Genomic DNA, 24,300 nt, shown 5'->3' with positions numbered 1-24,300 from the left:
CGATTTTAAGTAACTCAGCAGTCAAACCTTTACGTGTTTGTTCAAGCGTGGTGTCTAACTTTTGAAGCTTTTGCTGTGTTTGTCTCTGATTTTGCTCCGTTTGTTCTTGATTTTGTTTCATTTGTTGTATTAATTGCAATAATAATGTATTAGTGTCTGGATTCTGTTCCTCTATGCTTTTCGGCAGTGCATTTGCACCGGCAACATTCGCATTTTGAAAGGCAGAAAATGTGTCTTGACTTAATTGAGAAAAAGGTGAGGACGCAAAACCTGAATCTACGGTATTTGCAAGATTGTGTCCTGTCATTTTGGGTTCCTGGGCCAAGCTGTTGCAGACCGATCGATCGACAATACTACCCTGTTCACTAGCTGTTTCAATGCCTACACGATTATTTATTGCCTGGTCCATTCCCCTATGCACAATTACCAAATTTGTATGTTGAACATTAGTTAAATCATTACACGGTGGGGCGAACACACTACTCTCGTCTTCACTGTCACTTCTCAGTTTACTTAGTAGCCTAGTATTACATTTTCACACGCCATAATTGTCATAATATATCACACGATAACACAGAAAAGCACAATTTGAAGAGTAAAATAAGAAAACACATCAACATAACACTGAAAATAATATCTAATTAATTGAAATCTCAGCTGCGAAATATCTGGTGCAAATCTTAATGCATGCCACAACTGTTTTACAGTACAACAAAGAAAAACTACAACTACAAATGAGATTCTCTCTACAATTACGCCCTGGCAATAAACAATAACCACGCTAATTACACAAACTACAAGAAAAAATCAGAAAATTCTAGTGAGTTATCCTCAGCTACGGGTCGACATATGAAACGTCCCCTTAGAAAAAATTAAAAATGACAGTGCTGGGAAACCTGTTACGTTATTTGATTTTCAAACAGCTGAGCAAAACTGAACGTACTCAGACATTTCTCTCTTTACTTATTCTGATCGTCACTTAACTGACACATAATATTTTTAGCGCAACGCAATCTAACTTACAATAATCCCTACAAAAGAATGGCCCTGACTAACAATAACCTATACCTTTCATGAATCACTTACCTCACAAAAACCTTCGTTACTCGAAACTACTGCAATACAGCAACCGCCAATACTGCCAGCTAAATAAACGGGTCTAACTACTGAAGGCACTAACTACGGATAGGCAAAGTTAGCAAATGAAAGATTCTGATAGAGAAAAAACACTGTATTTACTTAATAGCGTTCAAAATTCAATTTATATATATCAATTCATGACATCCATCTTTACAAATTTCATTTTTCTGGCCGACACGCGTCCAGATCGTCCTCTTATAGCAACCTCTCAAAACTCCGGCATCTCTCTCCACACATCTACCACTGCTGGCGGCTCACCTCCAACTGGCCAACGCTACGTGCTGTTCACATCCAACTGCCGAACACTGCACAAGCGAATGTTCCAACAATGAGTCCAACCAGCCACAGACTGCACACAGCACAGTCAGTGATTTTCATACAGAGCGCTACGTGGCGTTACCAACATAAAAACCTACTTACACGCTTATGGCCTCAGTTTTCAGGGACGAGAAAGGTGGGGTTTTCGTTGATTTCCTCCACCACTGTGTCAATCCGGCACGCTACTGCAACATCCTCACCAAGCACATGGCCGCTATTCGATGAAAGAGACCAGGGCTCTTGAGTGAAGGTGTTGTACTCATGGACGACAACGGAAAACCACACACTGAAAGGCTCGCACAGGTTCAGGTTCATTGCTTTGGATGCGAGAGACTGTATCACCCGGCCTACAGCCCCGATCTTTCCCCATCGGAATTTAACCTGTTCCCAGTATTGAAAGTGGCACTCCCGGGACGTCACTTGCAAACCAGTGCGGAAGTAGAACCGACTGTGGGAGAATTCCTTGCATCGCAGGGCGCAGACTTTTACTGGAGTGATTTCTTCAAACTGATTGCACGCTACGACAAAATGTCTCAATGCTGGTGGCGACTATGTCGAAAAACAGTCCAAGGTGTATAGTTCATGATGCCCTGGTGTACTTGATCTTGGCCGGCCGCTGTGGCGGAGCAGTTCTAGGCTCTTCAGTCCGGAACCGCGCTGCTGCTATGGTCGCAGGTTCGAATTCTGCCTCGGGCATGGATGTGTGTGATGTCCTTAGGTTAGTTAAGTTTAAATAGTTCTAAGTCTAAGGGACTGATGAGCCCAGATGGGAAGTCCCGTAGTGCTTAGAGCCATTTGGACCATTTGAACTTGTTTTTGGGAATGACGTTTCTGTGTGAAAATCAATGACGGAACTTACTTTCGGGAAGGACTTCTCATACCGCATAAAAAGTAAAGTACCATTTTTGTTATCCTTTCTGATACTGTAATTCTTATGGCCAACACTGTGTCAGCGCTATATGAGTATGAGGAACAGAGCTTCTCTGTGACGAGCGTTCAGTTAGTAATTCAACCCATTTTTCTTTCTCGTCCAATTTCGGTTCAAAATATGCAGAATTTATTGTGAGACATCGCGGAATTCACACGATTCAGCCTGCATAGTTTCATGAAGTTGCGATAGGTGACGGCACCATACCTAGTCTTCAAAATGGCGTCTCTTAAGGCGGTGCATTCCAAGTAGAAAACTATTATTGAATTTCTTTTGGCGGAAAACCAGAGCATTGCAGATGTTCATAGGAGATATGGCAGTGGACAAAAGCACGGTGAGTAGTAGGGCGTGTATAATTATTGCAACAGGGTCGCGCAAACCTGCTTGATCTCCCGTGTGCTGGCCAGCTGCAGATAGCTTTGACTCCTGCAATGTTCGAAGAGGCGGACGCTCTCATTCGAGGTGGTCGATCACAGTCAGACGCCTCGTCGCTCATCCAGTGTTAGTGGTGGGGCTGACACACTCGTCCACCAGTTGGGATCCTCAGATGTGTGAACCCGCTGGGTTTCTCGCCGCCTAACAGAAGACCGTAAAGATCAACGAATGACCATCTCTGAGGAATTGATGGCGCGATACGAGGCTAATTGTGACATCGCGGAACTACGGACCAGAGCCAAGCTCCGCCTTTATTCTGCAACAGTCCTCCAGGAGTTACTTAAAGGCTGCTCGACGTGGGGCACTGTTTTTGCCCCACATTCTTACGTCTCCTCCACGCAGTCCACAATCGGTGCTTTCGGGCCATACTCCCTGCAACTCGTTGTATCTGGATCCAGGACCTTGCGACTGGGCGGTAAAATTAAAGAAGTGCGGTTGAAGCGTTCTCACGAATGAGCATATACAAATGTTGGTTAAAAAATGTTATTGCAAATTATGGCTCTCACGTAAGTCTCACGGGATGATTTCCACACATGGTGCATTAGTACACTTCCACACCGGCGCATTTGTTATAGTTTTTGAATTAATTATTCACTCAGACATAAGTACTGTTTATGCTAGGGAACAAGAATTAGGCGATTATTATACTAAAATCAGTTTTTAACGACACAGTTCAATCACTATTTATTGGCGTTGTCCTTTTCTTTCACACAATGAAATTAGCACTGGTGAGACGGTTTAGAGTTTTTCTTTAATAATAATTTGACTCCGAGCCCCCAATAACATCAATGTAGGCTGCTATAAACGAAAATTAATCAATCAATTCGAACAGAACCACAAGTCCCACTGTCCTCTTTGTTCTAACAGTTTTGGGGCGAAATCACAGTTCGCCACATGTTCACTTCCGACTATACATACCTCGTAAATCGTACTGACACAAATAATCGTAGCACTTCCAGTTCACCAAATATATGGCTGCACACTTGCACTATTAAACAATATTCTTTGTCGAAATAAATCGGCGCGAAAAAGAATTCTCAAACGACCACATTGGCCACCGTCAAGTGGGGCTAGCTCGCCACCCACCCTCCAAAACGACTGACCAACGACTGAGCCCTGGCCAAGATGGCCGCTCGCTTATATAGGCTCGGATGTCCAACACCCTGGTTATGCAAGTACCAATCTCACGAGTTAAGGTTACAAATTTTGATACATACATCCCTCGACAAAAATAAGTACACCATCGGAACCGCGCTAAAAAGTACATTTTATTTATGATGTTACATTAATTTCTAGGATTATTCTATCGCTCGTGAATCAAGTTATAGTTTTTGCAAAATTTCGCCACTTAGCGCAAATTTGTTTGTTGACATCTGTGCTGCAAAGTTTTAACATAGAACTGCATATAGCACCGTTTTTAGATGTAATCTATAGCGATCTACACATTGCACTGCTCAAAATCTTCATATCTGCAATATTTAATTAATTATGGGCGATAAATGCTAATAATTATTTGCAAACAATGAAAACTATTGAAAGTTAAGTGTATAGTATAACTTAACCTTAACTAGTTTGAAATACGTGTGATGTCACCCAAAATAGTATACAGGGTGTCACCTAACGTTACTGCTGGATATATTTCGTAAACCACATCAAATACTGACGAACCGATTCCACAGACCGAACGTGAGGAGAGGGGCTAGTGTACTTGTTTAATACAAACCATACAAAAATGCACGGAAGTATGTTTTTTAACACAAACATACGTTTTTTTAAATGGAACCACGTTAGTTTTGTTCGCACATCTGAACATATAAACAAATACGTAATCAGTGCCGTTTGTTGCATTGTAAAATGTTAATTACATCCGGAGATATTGTAACCTTAAGTTGACGCTTGAAACCTCCGACGTTCAGTTGCGTGTTGTAACAAACACGGGCCACGGTCGGCGAGCAGCATCTGCAGGGACATGTTTACGATGACGACCGTGTTTACGAGTGTGGCTGTAGTGCACTGTTGTGGTTTGGTCTAGCTGTCGCAGTGTCCGCGTGCTGCTATTGTTATTCTGCATTCGTCTCCGCACGCAGACCAACTGTAGTACACCGTGTTACCAGACGTCTGTGATAGTGTAGTGTTGTAGGAACTGTGACCATGGTGTATTCGAACTCTGAAAAAGCGGAGATGATACCATCTATGGCGAGTGTCGACGAAATTCAGCTGAAGCCTGCAGGGTGTATGCAGAACGGTACCCGGACAGAGAGCATCCAACGTGCTGCACATTGCAGAACATCTACCGCCAACTGTATGCAACAGGTATGGTCGTAGCACGCAAACGGGTCCGTAACAGGCCCGTCACAGAAGAAGCGGGTGCAGTTGGTGTGTTAACTGCTGTTGCCATGAACCCACACATGAGTACACGGGATATTGCGAGAGCCGGTGGACTGAGTCAAAGTAGTGTCGCCGGCCGCGGTGGTCTAGCGGTTCTAGGCACTCAGTCCGGAATCGCGCGACTGCTACGGTCGCAGGTTCGAATCCTGCCTAGGGCATGGATGTGTGTGACGTCTTTAGGTTAGTTAGGTTTAAGTAGTTCTAAGTTCTAGGGGACTGATGACCACAGATGTTAAGTCCCATAGTGTTCAGAGCCATTTGAACCATTTGAACCAAAGTAGTGTCATGCGCATACTGCATCGTCACCGCTTTCACCCGTTTCATGTGTCGCTACATCAGCAATTACATGGTGATGACTTTAATCATCGAGTGCAATTCTGTCAATGGGCATTAACAAAGAATGCGATGCAGTTCTACCTGTTTACCGATGAAGCGGGTTTCTCAATCCACGGGGCAGTGAATCTACGGAACATGCATTACTGGTCCGTGGACAATCCTCGCTGGCTCAGACAGGTAGAGCGACAGCGACCGCGGACCGTAAATGTATGGTGTTGAATCATTGGCGACCACCTCATTGGTCCTCACTTCATTGCAGGGACCCAAACAGCTGCAATATACATCGCGTTTCTACAGAATGATCTGCCAACGTTGCTCAGAAATGTCCCACTGGAAACGCGTCGACGTCTGTGGTATCAGCATGATGGTGTACCTGCACATTCCGCAATTAACACTAGGCTGACCCTTGACAGGATATTCGACGGGCGTTGCATAGGACGTGGAGGATGCATAAATTGGCCAGCCCGTTCTCCTGATCTTACACCTCTGGACTTCTTTCTGTGGGGTACGTTAAAGGAGAATGTGTACCGTGATGTGCCTACAACCCCAGAGGATATGAAACAACGTATCGTGGCAACCTGCGGCGACATTACACCAGATGTACTGCGGCGTGTACGACATTCATCACGTCAGAGATTGCAATTGTGTGCAGCAAATGATGGCCACCACATTGAACATCTATTGGCCTGACATGTCGGGGCAGACTCTATTCTACTCCGTAATTGAAAACGAAAACCACGTGTGTACGTGTACCTCACCCCTCATGGTAATGTACATGTGCGTCAGTGAAAAAGACCAATAAAAACGTGTTAGCATGTGGACGTAATGTGCTGTTCCAGTCTCTTCTGTACCTAAGGTCCATCGCCGTTCCCTTTGGATCCCTACGTAATTCGGTGCTCTCCGATACACACGATCGAACAGCGGAGGAGTGGTACTCAAGCGTCAACTTTGGGTTACAATATCTCCGGATGTAATTAACATTTTACAATGCAACAAACGGCACTGATTAGGTATTTGTTTATATGTTCAGATTTGCTAACAAAACTAACGGGGTTCCATTTAAAAAAACGTAGGTTTGTGTTAAAAAACACACTTCCGTGCCTTTTTTTATGGTTTGTTTTAACCAATTACACTAGCCCCTCTCCTCACGTTCGGTCTGTGGAATCGATTCGTCAGTATTTGATGTGGTTTACGAAATATATCCAGCGGTAATGTTAGGTGACTCACACTGTATAGTGCCGTTCTTTACGCCATGAATTTTCTATTGAATGTTATAAACAATTTTCTCTCAAACTTTGTTTATTGCTCTTTACGGGCTTAATTATTTATGAATAATAACATATGACTATGACACTCGATCCGCTATGACGAAACGTTTTTAATGAGTGCTCACTCATCCCTGTAAGTTATTATTTACTATTTTTATTAATCTTTCAGTATTCGTGATAGTAACCGATTTTGAGGTTACTATAACTTTTGCATTTGTGACTTGTAATAAAGAAGGTGCATATTGCTGACCACAATCCACTGCCGCATCGCTCTTCACCATAAGTTCCATAGTTTTCGCGTTATGCGCGAGAAACCAAACAAGGCCCCAAGCTACGGGCCACGTGGCCGCCCCCCGGGCGGAGATATCCCACCGACCGTTGCAAATCTCGCACGGGCGCGCCACGCGCTTCCGCGAATCACGCACCATGTAGCGTGCTCGCTCTCCACAAAGCAACCCTTGCATACTAGAAATATTCATCTAGTAACGGGTGTTTGCACCGTCACAACCTCCACTGTGAACTCGACGTGCCGCTACCCACGCAATAGGTTTGGATATCTAATAGGAAACTCGTCAATAAGGCACCGTGAGTACCTCGGCTCTGCGATACCTGCTCGGTAACACAGGGTCAAGGTACTGCGAGCCATCGCGAAAAATCTTACATAATGACGCCGACTTGAACTCGAGTGAAGATTAAAAAAAATATTAAAATTAAAAACTAGAAAATTAAAATAAATAAATCAGGAACAACCACCTCCGTAGGGTGTACGGACCCAGTTCCCAAGACCGTGCTTAACACTGATAAAGATTGACTTGATCCATTTACCTTCATTCCAGAAGCTCAACTACATGGATGGTAGTACTTTGCACACACACACGCACACACACACACACACACACACACACACACACACACACACACACACACACGTACACACACTTAAAAAATGACAGAGAGAGAGAGACAGAGAGAAAGAAGTCTCTTACATAGTGCGAAGACGTGGCGGATCAGGAGAAGCAGAACATATGGGGACAAATACGAGGGCCGTACGATAAGTGATGAAACAATTTTTTTCTGTCAGTGAGTTGGTGTTATTCAGGACTCAAATACACCATATTATTATCCAGCTACAAAACCCTATTTTCAACATAATCTCCCTACAATCTGACGATTTTATGCCACTTTACAGGAAGGGCCTGTAGTCGGCCGAGGTAGCCGAGTGGTTCTAGTCGCTACAGTCTGGAACCGTGAGACCGCTACGGTAGCAGGTTCGAATCCTGCCTCGGACATGGATGTGTGTGACGTCTTTAGGTTAGTTAGGTTTAAGTAGTTCTAACTTCTAGGGGACTGATGACCTCAGAAGTTAAGTCCCATTGTGCTAAGAGCCATTTGGAAGGCCCTGTGCGCTTGCATGATACCACTCAACTGGTCGACGTCGGAGCCAACGTCTTGCTGCATCAGTAACTTCCCCATCATCCACGAACTGCTTTCGGTTAAGTGCATTCTTCATTCGGGCAAAGAGGTGGAATGCGGAAGGTTAGAGATCCGGGCTGTAGGATGGATGAGGAACAACAGTCTAATGAAGCTTCCTGGAAGACTAAAACTGTGTGCCGGACCGAGAATCGACCTCGAGTTCTGCCAGGAAGTTTCATACAAGCTTACACTCAGCTGCAGAGTAAAATTTTCACTCTGGAAACATTCCCCAGGCTGTGGCTAAGCCATGTCTCCGCAGTATTCTTTCTTCCAGGAGTGTTAGTGCCACATGTTTCGCAGTAGAACGACTGTGATGTTGGGAAGGTAGGAGACGAGGTACTGGAGCAAGTGAAGCCTGTGAGGAGGGGTCGTGGGTCGCAGTTGGGTAGCTCAGTGGACACAGCACTTCCCTGTTAATGTCATAGGTGCCGAGTTCGAGTCTCGATCCGGTACACAGTCCTAATTTGCCACTAAGTTTCGTACCAGCGCACGCTCGACTGCAGAGTGAAAATTTCATTCCAGTTCAGTGAAGTTTGTGAGCTCCTATCCAATGCGCAGAATTGTGTGAGGTCTTACGTTGTCATGGAGAAAAATATGGTTCAAATGGCTCTGAGTACTATGGGACTTAACATCTGAGGTCATCAGTCCCTAGAACTTAGAACTACTTAAACCTAACTAACCTAAGGACATCACACACATCTATGCCCGAGGCAGGATTCGAACCTGCGACCAAAGCGGTGGCGCGGTTCCAAACTGAGGCGCCTAGAACCGCTCGGTCACACCGGCCGTCTTTCCTGGGGAAGAAGATGTTCGTTTCACTTGTAGTAGTGATGAACACACTGAAGGCGTTTCTTCAGTTTCCTAAGGGCAACAGCCGGCCGGAGTGGCCGAGCGGTTAAAGGCGCTACAGTCTGGAACCGCACGACCGCTACGGTCGCAGGTTCGAATCCTGCCTCGGGCATGGATGTGTGTGATGTCCTTAGGTTAGTTAGGTTTAAGTAGTTCTAAGTTCTAGGGGACTTATGACCACAGCAGTTGAGTCCCATAGTGCTCAGAGCCATTTGAACCATTTTTTAAGGGCAACACAACACATTTCAGAGTTGATCGATGCACCATGAGGGAGGACATCGAAGAAAACAACCCCTTCAGTGGTCCCAGAAAACGGACGGCATGACGTAAACAACTGAATTATAGGGTGGATACACCGGGTGATCAAAATGTCAGTATAAATTTGAAAACTGAATAAATCACGGAATAATGTAGATAGAGAGGTACAAATTGACACACATGCTTGGAATGACATGGGGTTTTATTAGAACCAAAATCAAACAAAAGTTCAATAAATGTCCGACAGATGGCGCTTCATCTGATCAGAATAGCAATAATTAACATAACAAAGTAAGACAAAGCAAAGATGATGTTCTTTACAGGAAATGCTCAATACGTCCACCATCATTCCGCAACAATAGCTGTAGTCGAGGAATAATGTTGTGAACAGCACTGTACAGCATGTCCGGAGATATGGTGAGGCATTGGCGTCGGATGTTGTCTTTCAGCATCCTTAGACATGTCGGTCGATCACGATACACTTACGACCAGGTAACCCTAAAGCCAGTAATCGCACGGACAGAGGTCTAGGGACCTGGGAGGCTATGCGTGACGGAAGTGGCGGCTGAGCACACGATCATCACCAAACGACTCGCGGAAGAGATGTTTCACGCGTCTAGCAATATAGGATGGAGCGCCATCCTGCATAAACATCTTACGTTCCAGCAGGTGTTTATCAGCCAGGCTGGGGATGATGCGATTCTGTAACATATCGGCGTATCTCTCACCCGTCACGGCAGCAGTTACAATACCAGAATCACGCATTTCCTCGAAGAAAAAGGCCCGATAACGGTAGATGTGGTAAATCCAACCCATACCGTGACTTTCTCGCCGTGCAATTGGGTTTCCACGACAGTTCTAGGATTTTCAGTAGCCCAAATTCTGCAGTTGTGGACGTTGACAGACCCTCGGAGCGTGAAATGAGCTTCGTCGGTGCACAACACGTTACTCAACCAATTGTCATCTTCCACCATCTTTTGAAACGCTCACACTGCAAATGCCCTCCGCTTCACTAAATCGCCAGGTAACAGTGCCAACTAAACAGTAGTGTATGGATTGCCGGTGCTACGTGCGACTGCACGAGCGATGACTTCCCCGTGCATAGACGGACCCGCTACAGTCTCCATTTCTTCCTGAACTGTCTCAGCAGCGTTACGGCTTGTGCTCGGTCGGCCCCTACAGGGTCTATCGTCTAAACAACCCGTGGCTTCGAACTTTGAAATCATTCCCGCCACAGCTGCGTTTGTCAACAGACCTTTACCCGGTCAAATCCTCTTCCTATGGCGATAGGATCGTACCGCTGAACTAGCACAATCCCCATTCTGATAATACAGCTTCACTAAAAGCACCTTTTCAGGTAACGTCAACATGCTGCGACTGCTGGCGCATCTGATTCTCTCTCTCATTTCAGCTCTTTTTATACACGATTGCCATGCGCAGTCACTGACGTTTTGCTGTCCAGCGCCAACTGTGGGACATTTTGTGAACTTTTTTCGGTTCTAATAGAACCCCATGTCATTCCAAGCATGTGTGTCAACTTTTACCGCTATATCTACATTACTCTGTGGTTTATTAAGTTTTCAAATTTATACTGACTTTTTGTTCACCTTGTAGTGGACAAGATATAGCAGCTTGTCTCGTTTCTCTCGCACGTGTGTGTTAAAATGCTGCTTCTTGTCCAGGATAATACTAAGATATTTAACTCTGTCCAATTTAGTGGTCGATCAGGCAATCATAGTAGGCAAAACCACCCCTTCCTTCCGTCTCCTCGATTTCTACATCACCATCTATGGCCGTCCTATCGCCCTCACCCCCACCTTTAAGTACCTTGGTGTCACCCTCGACCGTCGCCTCTCCTGGACCCCCCCACCTCCGGACGATCCAAGCCAAGGCATGCTCCCAACTATGTCTCCTCAAACTCCTTTCCGGCCGTACTTGGGGTCTGGAACCCTCCACCAACCTCCATACCTATAAATCCCTCATTCGCGCTATCCTTTACTACGCCCACCCTGCCTGGATCTCCGCTCCCCCAACCTTTTACAAATCCCTTCAGATCCTAGAACCCCATGCTCTTCGCCTCGCATATCGCATCTGTCTCCCCTCCCCCACGCGGATCCTGTACGACCTCATTCCCTTCCCCCACCTCCTCCTTTTCCTCGAACGGATATGGATCCTCTACACGTCCCGTAAACTCGACCATCCTCACCCGCTGGTCTCTCCCATTTACTCCTGCCCCCATCTGCTGCTGCGCCTGTACTTCCACGTCCCACCTGCTCTCCATCTCTCCACTCTCCACACCCTTTCCCAATGTCCGCCCCGGTAGCTGAGTGGTCAGCGTGACAGACTGTCAATCCTAAGGGCCTGGTTCGATTCCCGGCTGGGTCGGAAATTTTCTCCGCTCAGGGACTGGGTGTTGTGTTGTCCTAATCATCATCATTTCATCCCCATCGACGCGCAGGTCGCCGAAGTGGCGTCAAATCGAAAGACCTGCACTAGGCGAACGGTCTACCCGATGGGAGGCCCTAGCCACACGACATTTCCATTTTTTACCCTTTCCCAATGTGGCTTCTGCCAGCTCCCCCTTCCTGATGATGCCCTCCTCCCCTCCATCTACCCCTCTTACCAACGTTGATCACCCCTCCCTCTTCCTATGTTTTTTTCCTTTGGGCACCCTTTCTCCCTTCTCTCCCCCTTTCCTACCTCCTCCCTTTCTCCCCACTCCTCCCCCAGACTTCCCCTACCCCCATACCTCCATTCCTCCTCCCACCCCTCTGCCATTGACATCTTTGCTCTCCCCTCTCCCCTTCCCCTCCCCTTTTCCCTCTTGTCAGGTCCCCGGACTCGCACACGTTACGTGGACATTCGCGCGCCGGAGATCATCGCCATCCATTTTCTCGTGTGTGTGCCATCCTGTTTGTGTTTAGTGTTCACCGTCACGCTCCAACGTTCACCTGTGCCGTCGAAATCATCAGTGTTTGTGCGCCGTGCCAACGTGTTTTAGTGTATTTTTCGTCGAGTGTGAACGGCTCCGTGTTTTGGTATTTCTGTGTCTACTGTTTTTTGCCCATCAATATGTCTATTATGTATCTTCTTTATGTTTTCTCGTTGTCGACTCTAAGGCTGAAGAGCAGCGTAGGATGCTGCTGCCAGCCTACCTGATGTACAGGTATTGAAATTACAATAAAGGGAAAAAAATAGTGGTCGATTGAGCAGAATCAGGCGATTAGATGTGTCTCAGTTCTCGCCGATGCTTCAGACGAGACGGGCGCGAGCAGAGCGCGGTCGGGGACGAGTCGTTATATTGTGGGCGCCGTGTCTAATTACATCGGACGACAGCGGTGAGGTGGCACCACCATCAATCCGCCCCCCCCCCCCCTACCCCGGACCCCGCCCACGCCGCCGGTGCCAGCGGCAGGCAGCTGTTATCACATTTTTAGCGCTCCTGCACCCGCTCCGCGTGTCCCCAGGAGCGCCGCATCAATCACGCGACGCGATTGGCTGGTCCGGGCCGCGCTGCTCCACTGCTCGCTCCGCCGCGACGTCTTCGGCGCCGGCGTCGTAATTAATCTTTAGCCATCTGGAGCGGAAGAGCCGCGCCGGGGCGACTGCGGAATATTAATTAACTGGCAAATAGCACCGGCGGCGGCCCGCTGCGGTACACGGCACGGCGCGGCACGGTGCCACGTTCTTGCACGCCCGTCCTGCGGCTGGCTACGGCCGCCGCAGCGTAATGAAGTCTCGCAGGCAGCTTATGGAGTGCGACGGGAGATTGCCTCGCTCGCTGGACTTCATCTCCACCCGGTCATTTTTTTTATAGTGGACTTTTATGTTTTCCTCCTCTCTTTTTCAGCACTGCCGTTGGGAAATTTCTCCCCGTTTTTTTCATATGCCCCCGCTACTTCAGCGAACAACTAATCATTATTTTCTGTTTTGCACGAGCGATGTGTGGTAACGGCGCATACGACGTCATTTAGGCAGACAGGCCTAAGAATGGGTAACTGGGTTGAGTCACGCTCTCACCTAACGCGTGGTTCTAGCAACCCACCGAAAGGATGGTATTCATTTTCATCTCCGTCAATAAGTTATAGCTGCCGTAGTAATTTTGAAGACACGTTTTTCCTCACTATTATCATCAGAAGCTAATGAGTCACTGTGGAAGAAATCTTTTATTTTAACATTACCACAAGAAGAAGTATTTTACAATGGTTACAGCTACGTCTGGCACTCAAGAAACCTCAAGAGGATTGTGGACTTACTTCCCCTTTTTTCTTATCAATTTCCTCAACCCACCTCCGCCGTCTGTTGCAATTTGTGTCGCCTTTAGAAACTGACATTGTTATAATACGATAGATTACCACTCACGGCAGTCTTCAATTTTTCTCACACAAGGCGAAATTCAGAAGACGACGACTTGTTTCATTCATGTTAATTACGACGACGAAGGAGGTTGCGATTTCATATCGAATATACGACGAAGCCAGCAGCAACAGAACATCGGGGGAATGTTCAAATCAAATATTACAGCCAGAGAAGCTCGCCGAAGAAGGCGCATATTGGACAGTGTAAGGAAGGGCTGTTAGGGGAGAAGGAAGGCCCTCATAATATGTAACAAAAAAGAAAAAAAATCGGATTTTCGGTGAAAAAAACCGATTTTCGCTTTATTGGCTTATTAGATCCCTCCGAGTTTCCTCTTTCAAATGATGGCTTTCCTTTAATTATGACTATTTTATTTTTCTAAGTTTGTGAGATCGGGTATTACGCTTTTGTGGTACGCTTGTCATGGCCGTCCATAAATTTTTGGCAGTATATTCATGTGACATGAATTCATATATCCCGCTTTTCAGCGACTCTTTACACGCTATTTGTTCCAAATTGTTTGTCTCTGGCTTCATGAAGTTACTTTTTGATTTTTTAAAGTCTGGATGGTTTGTAAACACATAAGCCTGGCTGCGATCCTGACTTTGAAGAACGAACTCGCCTCCTGGGCCATCGCTCACGCGAAGCTCGAAGGGCGGGTTGAAGAGCTCCAAAGGGAAAATGAGAGGCTGCGCAAGCAGCCAACAAAAAATCGCTGCCATAATTGTGGAGACCTAGACCACATACACAAATACTGTGAAAGGAAGTCGGCTTGCTCCAGGTTAGGAGCAGAAGATTATGTTAACAAGAATTGCAAAAGATCCGGAATATGTATCCCCTGTGCAAGGAGGTGCAAAAAGACATACAATGTCACTGGTCGAAATTGCCCACCGTACAGGATGCTAGAATAGAGAGTAATATCAAGAACTGACTATGGCTGAGTCCACTCCGGCATCCAGGATGCCTGAACGAAAATCCTTTGCAAGAGGCAAAGGGATGCGGCGAGAGCAGCTCAGTTCAAACAGTTCCTCGCAACGCTTGCAGAAGGAAAAAATGGAACAAGGGAAATGAAGGATGTATGCGTACAGACGGACCCACAGGAACAAGTGGCCGCCCCTCTCCCTATTGCTGGGGTCCACGAGCGCCAGGAAATCAGGCAACTCGAGACAGGCGTCCTGTAGCAGTGGGCCGACCAGCATTCGTTGAAGAGAGCCCTGCACTGGAACCGCCAGTGCAGGTCAACACAATTAGCAGTTCAAACGCAAACACAGTCAGTAACACAAATGTTAGCACTGACTCGAGACAGCCATCAGCTGGACGAACAGCGGTTGATCCGGTCAGAATATACCCAAAGCTAGAACATTCCTTGGAACTATCCCGCCTGGAGGAGCCGGCTGTCCTGACCACGGCACTGCGACACTTAGTGCGGGTGGGACATAAATATGGGCGTAAGGTCACCTTCTCGGTCATGGACGCTGTTGGCAGGGTACAACTAAAGACTATGAATCTTCCCACTGACTTCGACGCCCTGCGTGACCTCGTAATCAAGGTATTCGAAAGACGAAATGAAATCTTTAATTTAAACGAAATATACAGTCAATCTGTCCTATCCAATGGGAGAAAAGCCTATGATTGGACGAAGACCTTTCCGGAATCTTATGTACACACATACTTCCCATGACTACAGAAATGCAGATAGGGCAGCTAAATGCACACAATAGCAGGCTGGTCATGCAGGAGCTTCGGAGAGTGGTGGAGGAGAGGAGCCTTGATGTGCTCTGTTTGCAGCAGCCGTACTCTCTTGCAGGGAACATAGCTTTTGCTGCCATGAGTTGACAATTAGTAAGTTTAGGAGACGACTCGAAATCCACCATCATAATAACCAACAGGGCACTGCGGTTAACAGTGCTCTCACACCTTTCCGACAATCACTGCAACGTCATAGAACTTCAGTCACCAATTGGCATCAGATACCTAATAAATATGTACTTTCAGTACGGCACAGACATTGAAGTGTACCTTGCCCAACTTACGCAGGTGGCAACGGTGCTGAGAGAGAGAAAGATTGTTGTGGTGGAGGATGTGAATGCCAAATCCCCCCTGTGGCACAGTGGCGCTCGAGATGAAAGAGGATGCAAGCTGGAAGAGAGTATTATGTCTCTACAGATTCTTATTGCCAATAGACCAGGAAACCCCCGCACCTATACGGTCGGGGGAGGCGAGGGAACCAACATTGATGTTACGTTGATGTGCAAAATTGGATAGTTGGAGACAGAGACACAACCAGCGATCACAACCTAATTACCTTCACAATCTCAGATAAAGAGTGCCACTGGGACATAGGGTGGGAAGTACAACTAAACTACAACAAGACTAATTGGTAGCACCTTGCCAAGAGAGTTTGGCGCCCAACGTGGCCAGATGGTGATGAAGATGTCAATAAACACGCCGAAGATCTGGTGGGCGCACTCACCAGGGCGGTGAAGGCTCCTGTACCAACCAGGAGGAGAGCCGTAGCGGCCTCTCCATCACCACGGTCTGCAGAACTTTGGCAGATGCGTTAGTCTGTCAGGAGGGCGAGGAGGTACTACCAGCGAAGTGTCGTCTGGGAGAAAAAACAAAGATGGCTGCAAACATGCAGTGAAGCCAAAGAGCAGTTCCAGAAGGAACTACGAGCAATCAGGCTGCAAAGCTGGGAGAAATATGTGCAAAGCCAATTGTCTATTGATCCCTGGGGCACTCCTTAAAAGATAGTTAGGAAAAAAATCAGGTCGCCAATGGTACTCTCCACAGTCAGGGATGGAAACTGGATGACGGGGTGTTGGCATGAAATTGCTGAGGTCCTTCTCCGCTCCCTCGTCCCTGATGACAGAGCTGAAGAAGGCACAGAAGGGTAACGCCTAATTAGGCGGACGACCTCCTTCTGGTGGTTGGCGGCCGGAGTCTTCATCTACATCCATACTCCGCAAGCCACCTGACGGTGTGTGGCGGAGGGTATCTTGAGAACCTCTATCGGGTCTCCCTTCTGCTCCATTCTCGTATTGTTCGTGGAAAGAAAGATTGTCGGTATGCCTCGGTGTGGGCTCTAATCTCTCTGATTTTATCCTCATGGTCTCTTCGCGAGATATACGTAGGAGGGAGTAATATACTGCTTGACTCCTTGGTGGAGGTATGTTCTCGAAACTTCAACAAAAGCCTGTACCGAGCTACTGAGCGTCTCTCCTGCAGAGTCTTCCACTGGAGTTTATCTATCATCTCCGTAACGCTTTCGCGATTACTAAATGATCCTGTAACGAAGCGCGCTGCTCTCCGTTGGATCTTCTCTATCTCTTCTATCAACCCTATCTGGTATGTATCCCACACTGGTGAACAATATTCAAGCAGTGGGCGAACAAGTGTACTGTAACCTACTTCTTTTGTTTTCGAATTGCATTTCCATAGGATTCTTCCAATGAATCTCAGTCTGGCATCTGCTTTACCGACGATCAACTTTATATGATCATTCCATTTTAAACCACTCCTAATGCTTAATTCCAGATAATTTATGGAATTAACTGGTTCCAGTTGCTGACCTGCTATATTGTAGCTAAATGATAAGGTATCTTTCTTTCTGTGTATTCGCAGCACATTACACTTGTCTACACTGAGGTTCAATTGCCATTCCCTGCACCATGCGTCAATTAGCTGCAGATCCTCATGCATTTCAGTACAATTTTCCATTGTTACAACCTCTCGATATACCACAGAATCATCCGCAAAAAGCCTCAGTGAACTTCCGGTGTTATCCACAAGGTCATTTATGTATATTGTGAACAGCAACGGTCCTACGACACTCCCCTGCGGCACACCTGAAATCACTCTTACTGCAGAAACTTCTCTCCATTGAGAATGACATGCTGCGTTCTGTTATCTAGGAACTCTTCAATCCAATCACACAATTGGTCTGATAGTCCATATGCTCTTACTTTGTCCATTAACCGACTGTGGGGAACTGTATCGAACGCCTTGCGGAAGTCAAGAAACACGGCATCTACCTGGGAACCCGTGTCTATGGCCGTCTGAGTCTCGTGGACGAATAGCGCGAGCTGGGTTTCACACGATCCCATCCTGATTCCTACAGAGTAGATTACCAGTCTCCAGAAAAGTCATTATACTCGAACATAATACGTGTTCCAAAATTCTACAACTGATAGACGTTAGAATGGCTCTGATCACTATGGGACTTGACTGCTGTGGTCATCAGTCCCCTAGAACTTAGAACTACTTAAACCTAACTAACCTAAGGACATCACACACATCCATGCCCGAGGCAGGATTCGAACCTGCGACGGTAGCGGTCGCGCGGTTCCAGACTGTAGCGCCTAGAACCGCTCGGCCACCCCTCCCGGCGATCGACGGTAGAGATATAGATCTATAGTTCTGCACATCTGTTCGACGTCCCTTCTTGAAAACGGGCATGACCTGAGCCCTTTTCAAATCCTTTGGAACGCTACGCTCTTCTAGAGACCTACGGTACACCGCTGCAAGAAGGGAGTCAAGTTCCTTCGCGTACTCTGCGTAAAATGGAACTGGTATCCCGTCAGGTCCAGCGGCCTTTACTCTTTTGAGCGATTTTAATTGTTTCTTTATACCTCTGTCGTCTATTTCGATAACTACCATTTTGTCATCTATGCGACAATCTAGAGGAGATCTCGAACCTAAGATTGAAAGGGCATTACCTATTCTTACACAACGGTGCCACAAAACGAAAATGGCTATAGCGCCTAATTAATCGACATGCTTATTACTGAAAGGCCAGTTGGCCAGAAATCCAACAGTGAAGATCGTGGGCTCACTAGTAATTCGGCGTTGCGAGGCCCGGTATCTGGGAGTGATATTTGATGAAAGATGGAGTTTTGCTAAGCACATCGAAATGGCAACTCAAAGATCATTAGAAGCTATGAACAACCTCATCATGATAGGACACAGAAGATTTGACCTTCCACCAGAACTTATGACGTTATACCATAACACCATTCTTGCTCCCATCATGGGTTACGGATCCGGAGTCTGGGCACACAGGCTCACGAGAGTCGTGCCTGCTATGAACGTGATGAGGGTGCAGCGCAACATGCTCCTACGTTCCATTGGAGCATACAGAACATCTCCGGGAGGGGCACTACTGATACTCATGGGGGGGGGGGGGGGCGTCCGCTGGATATCAAAATTCGGGAACAGGCGACCTGGTATTGGATAAAAAGGGGAGAAATAGAAAAAACTGAGAACATTTTGGGGATGCGAGTGGGGCATAAGTTTGCAATTAAAAGAAGAGGAGAAGAGCTATGGCAAGAACTCTGGGACAAAGAGGAAACAGACAGAAGGACTTACCAACTGCTCCCGAACATCGAAGTACGTCTCCAACTCTCGCATTTTCAACCAAGTAAGGGACTGCTGCATTTCCTCACAGGTCACTGGCCGTATCCGGTATATCTTTGCCGGTTCGGGAAAAGGGCTACCCCCTCGTGTGACTGTGGAGCCGAACTGGGTACTCTGGACCACGTGAACTACGAGTGCCCTATCTTCGATGACGTAGCCACTGACCTACGACACCAGCTACCAAACAATGACATCTATCACTTAATCAGAAACCCGACCACATTTGAGATCATAAACCGCCTTGCCAGCGGGGTATCCGCAAACGTCCTGTGAGAATATCGTAGGGAAATCATATGAACTAGTGAATACAACATGACCCAATGCAACCTATCCCATTCCGCCAGGGCGTGGATTGGCCAATCGCCGTGACGGTAGGAATCCGCCACGTCCTGGAACAGGGGGAAGGTGTGCAGACACCCGAACTTGATAACTGCATACCGATAGTGACCTAGTTGATAGATAATTCTCAGTAGGAAGTAGATTAGGACATCTCCAAACAGAACCTGCAGCGATTTTATACGGGGCAGCCCGGTGCCAGGGGCACGCCCACTGGGATTAGCTCTGCGGGCACCGACAAAAAAGTTGGTTCATACAATAACTGGCACGCCTGTAACGCTTCAGGTAGTAGCTTCTAGAATAGTTAGATTAGAGTAGAGATTAGTTCTTACCCATTGAACAACCAGCTCATCATTTTCTGTAGTATGTAAGTAGAATAAAACTAAAATTAGAAACTGCTGCTAATTATCACTGAATTGTATCGTAGATGTTAAGACCCACTAATGTATAAGGTAGTCGGTTATTATGTATGATATTATTGGATTGAATAAAGATTTTTTTTTTTACAAAAGAAAAGTAGAGTGCTATATGGAAGTAGTTGTGTCGAGTTTTTTCGTAGTTAGTGTTTCATTTTCCGCAGTGAAAAGCCTAGAGATAGGGCAAACGTGTTTAAAAACAGTGTGCAGTGTGGACCGGTAAAGGAAAAGAAACGATGTGTCACTAGCAAAGCGGAGAATTTCTTCATCATCGTTGTTGGAAAATTTGAATCCACTTACTTCTGATTTGCTGAACCAACTTGCTCCTAATGACAACACTGCTTCTAAAAAAAGAAAATAAATAAATAAAAAAATAAAATAAAAAAATGGAAGAGAAATGTAATAAATTTGATAAAGGGGAAAAAGTTTTTGAACTCACTGACACGAGTATATTGCGCGAAGCAGTTGAAAACTGTATGTGCTGCAAGAAATGGAAACGTTTCTCTGAAAGTAGAATTTCACTTTGGCTTGGCTGCCCAATTTGATTTAATATGCAGCCTTTATAAATACAACTGTAAGTTTCCAAGCTCTGCTTCGGTAACTATAGATAATGGATTTTCGAAAATTGAACTTTGTAGTGTATATGTAACGTTAGTCTATGGGTAAAAGCAAAGCAGCAGCTGATGTGGTATGAGATGTTCTAAATCTTCCCAGTGTACATTCAAAGTTTGATGCTTACAACTAAGTACTAGGATCAGCATTTGAAGATGTAGCACAGAAGTCAATACAGGAAGATGTGGAAGAAGCAGCGAAAGAAAATGACGACACTGTGAACTTACAGCACCATTTGACGGCACATTGCAAAAAAGGGATCACACCTCCAAAAGTGGTGTTGTCACAGCGACTAGTGTTGACACTGGTAACGTTACTAATGTTGCAGTAATGTCCCAGCACAGTAGATGCATATATAGGATAAAAACTGAACATCTTAATGACTGTGTTGGCAATTATTGCGGTACTAGTGGTGGCATGGAGGTTGCTGGGGTGACAAATATTTTTCATCGCTCTTCTGCGTGGTATACTGTTCGCTACCTCCAGTATCTGGGAGACGATGACTCTAAAGTGTTAAAGATGTTTTGGAAAGCAAACCATGTGGGAACAGTGTAAATATAAGCTAACTTGAATGCATACGACATGTGCAGAGAGAATGGGTGGCAGGCTAAGAAGCCTGAAATCAGTTATGAAAGGAAAACAAAAATTAGATGACAGGAAAACCTTGGATGGGAAAGGAAGATACATTGATTCCATGACAGACAACATCCAGAATTGCTAAGGCCTATCAATCAGGCAAAATACAGGCAGTCTTGAAAAATGAGGAAAGCTATATGGGCTTTGTATTTCCACACCACATCCACAGATGAACTTGTGGAACAGGGTTTGTTCCCTAGAGGTGAAAAGAGGTGGTGTAAATACAACAGGGGACTAATAATTGAGTAGAAATACAGTCATCACCACAGCCTATCAGCAGCCATTATGAAAGAAATAAAGCCCATCTCCAGAAATCTGGTTGACAGAAGAATAAAGAACCCCTTAGAGTTCTTGAATACCGTCATATTGCATCGTTTCGCAAAAACAGTGTTTGCTGGAATTAGCACACTGCATTTTGGAGTGTAAGATGCCTGAGGGAACCGTCAATCTTGGGAATATTACTGTCAGGTCCTCGAGGAGCTGGGTTTGCGTGTTGGTTTCCGCACAATACGCGCTATGCTGGCTTTAGATCGGCACATATTAATGTACGCTTACAGTTTAACAAGATATTAGCGAAAAGCCAAGGTAGGTGCAAAGGGGTGCCAAAAATACTTGATGGTTATGGAGACCGTTAAGGAGGTGTTACTTTGGATCAGGAATGTTTTAATCTTCTTTCTCCGCTTCCCGTAAGCTTATTTTTTACTTCTTCTAGGAACATTATTTCAACTACTGTTGAACGTAGAAGCCTTAACTTTTATGATATAATCACATGGGTTTCTTGTACATACTGAAACAATGATTTCTGAGTTACTTGATTTAAAAAAGATTGAGAGGTGATAATATACTGAAAACTGATGGAAAAAGTTTATTGTAAGGTAAACATAAAATATCTGAAACTGTTGTTTCAGAACTGTTACAACATATCAATGCACATACAGTAAAAATTTTAGCTCCCTAGCTCCAATAGTTTGAGAGAAAATGTTCCCTATAGTAGGCGTAATGTAACATTGCGGAGATAGGAGAATCCGCATCCCCTTAACAGAGGAAATGACTGCTAACCGTCCCGTCGACGATGATGTCAATAGAGACCTGTCCGCATCGACTGACACTTGTGGGCAGTCGGTCGATACCGTTGGGTCTCCAAGGCTTTCTGGACGGAGTTAAGGTTTTTCAGAACAACCATCCGCTCATTCACCTTAAGTGATTATGGAAGGCGCTGAAAAGCAGTAAGTCTTCATTTCCAGACGAGTATTTGATCCACTCTCCGCCCGAGTACAAATCAGTTTTTCATCACTGTGTATACAGTTCTTTCTCTCACTTGCTACTCCTATTAATCTCTAGTACTGCATTTTGGATGTGGACAGCTCAGCCCGCTCTGTATACTCTGTTTCCTGTCAGGAGCTCTGTAATTGTGTTGGGTGAAACTGACCGGAACATGCAGTCCATATCTTAATTGCAGCAAGTAGCTTGGAGCATCCGCAGCGGGAGGATGTACGACAAGCGTGAGATAAGTAATGCAACACATTTTTTCTTAAAAGATGTTGGTTTTTCTTCAGGAGTGCAACACACCATATTATTCCACACTCTTTTGGCTACAAAGCCTTATTATTCGACATAATCTCCGTTCAATGCGACTTCCTTAAACCACCTTACCGGGAAGGTCTGTATGCTCGCATGGTACCAATCTATGGACTGCCGTTTTACTTCCGGTTCGAAGTGATGCACCCATGTTTCATAGCCTAGGACGACCTTTGACAAAAAAAATGGCACGATTGGCCTTGTAACGCGCAAGCAATTCCGCACAGATTGTCCTTCGTTGCTGTCTATGGTCTTCTGTTATGCAACGAAGAACGCAGTGGGCACACACGTTTCACCGCTCCAACTGGTGGACGAGTGAGTCAGTACGACCAAGAGATCCGTACAGTTGGGCGCCGAGGTGTTTGATTGCGATCCGTCAATCAAGCCGAATGATAGTGTCCGTACGTTCCAACATTGCAGAAGTCACAGGTGTGTGACGATCTGACAGGTGGGTGTGACCTTGTGCGATGACAGAAGCCTCGCCCAACGACTCACCATGCTTTTGTTCACTGTCAGGTCTCCGTAGACATTCTGCGAGCGCCTATGAATATCTATACACTTACAACTTAGGTGTACGAAATCAGAAATCCGAATCCTACAAGTGAACAGTTTTATACACGGCGCCACTCACTATGTCGTCTGATACACTGTCTGTACCCAGCGGTTTTTTTTCGTGTAGAGGTTTTCTAGTTTGTGCTACCACCAGGAATAACTTTCTTCAACAGTGTATGCATTTTGAAATTTATATAAAACTGGAGAAGCTACGCACCAGTTTTCTCTTTTGAAATGCCCGGGCTATAAACGGCGAACGCAGCCGAGTGGGACTGTACTCGTATAAGGGCTTTGCATTCATAAAGATCGCATTCGAGCCTACGTGCGAGCCACCGAAGCAGTTCTCGCACTCTTCCAAAGAGTACGAGAGCTGTCAGATCTTCGAACAAAGCGAGGTTCTGACCTTCTCCTTAACAGTTAATGTGTGGCTGCGAGTGAAGTAACAATTGTCTATGCGTTTTGTCTATTATCTTAGCGTGTGCTATACGAATTCTAAGGGAGGATCAACGAACAAGCGAAGAGGTGAAATAATGAAACAAATAATTTCTTTGCCCTCTGAATCTTTCAATTTACTTGGAGAAAAATTAGGACTAAAGAAGCTAGACAATCAGCCTCCTGCTTTAACAGTTTCGCAAACAGTTGAAACCAAACGTCGCTAAAGGAAAGTTGGTATCAACTATCTACAAGGGGTACCTACGTTTCTCAACAAAATTTTGTGTACAATACGACACACAAAATAGATCTCAGGATAAAATAAGAAGATAATTTTGGGTGAAATGGCACAAGCAAAATCAGTCACTCTCACAAGGTAATAATAACAAGATCACCTCCAGTACTATGGCACATACAAAATCATAACAAGAACACCTCCAGTACTATGGCACATACAAAATCAATCACGCTCACGACGTGTAAATAAGAAAATCAGAATGGCTGTTGCACGTAAAAAAAACATTCGCACGCAACGTGCCACCACGCAACAACGGTAACTCACCACACTGTACCG

This window comes from Schistocerca piceifrons, chromosome 2 (genome assembly GCF_021461385.2).
Source record: "Schistocerca piceifrons isolate TAMUIC-IGC-003096 chromosome 2, iqSchPice1.1, whole genome shotgun sequence".
In the NCBI taxonomy this organism is placed as follows: Eukaryota; Metazoa; Arthropoda; class Insecta; order Orthoptera; family Acrididae; genus Schistocerca; species Schistocerca piceifrons.
This window is presented reverse-complemented; position numbering follows the sequence as displayed.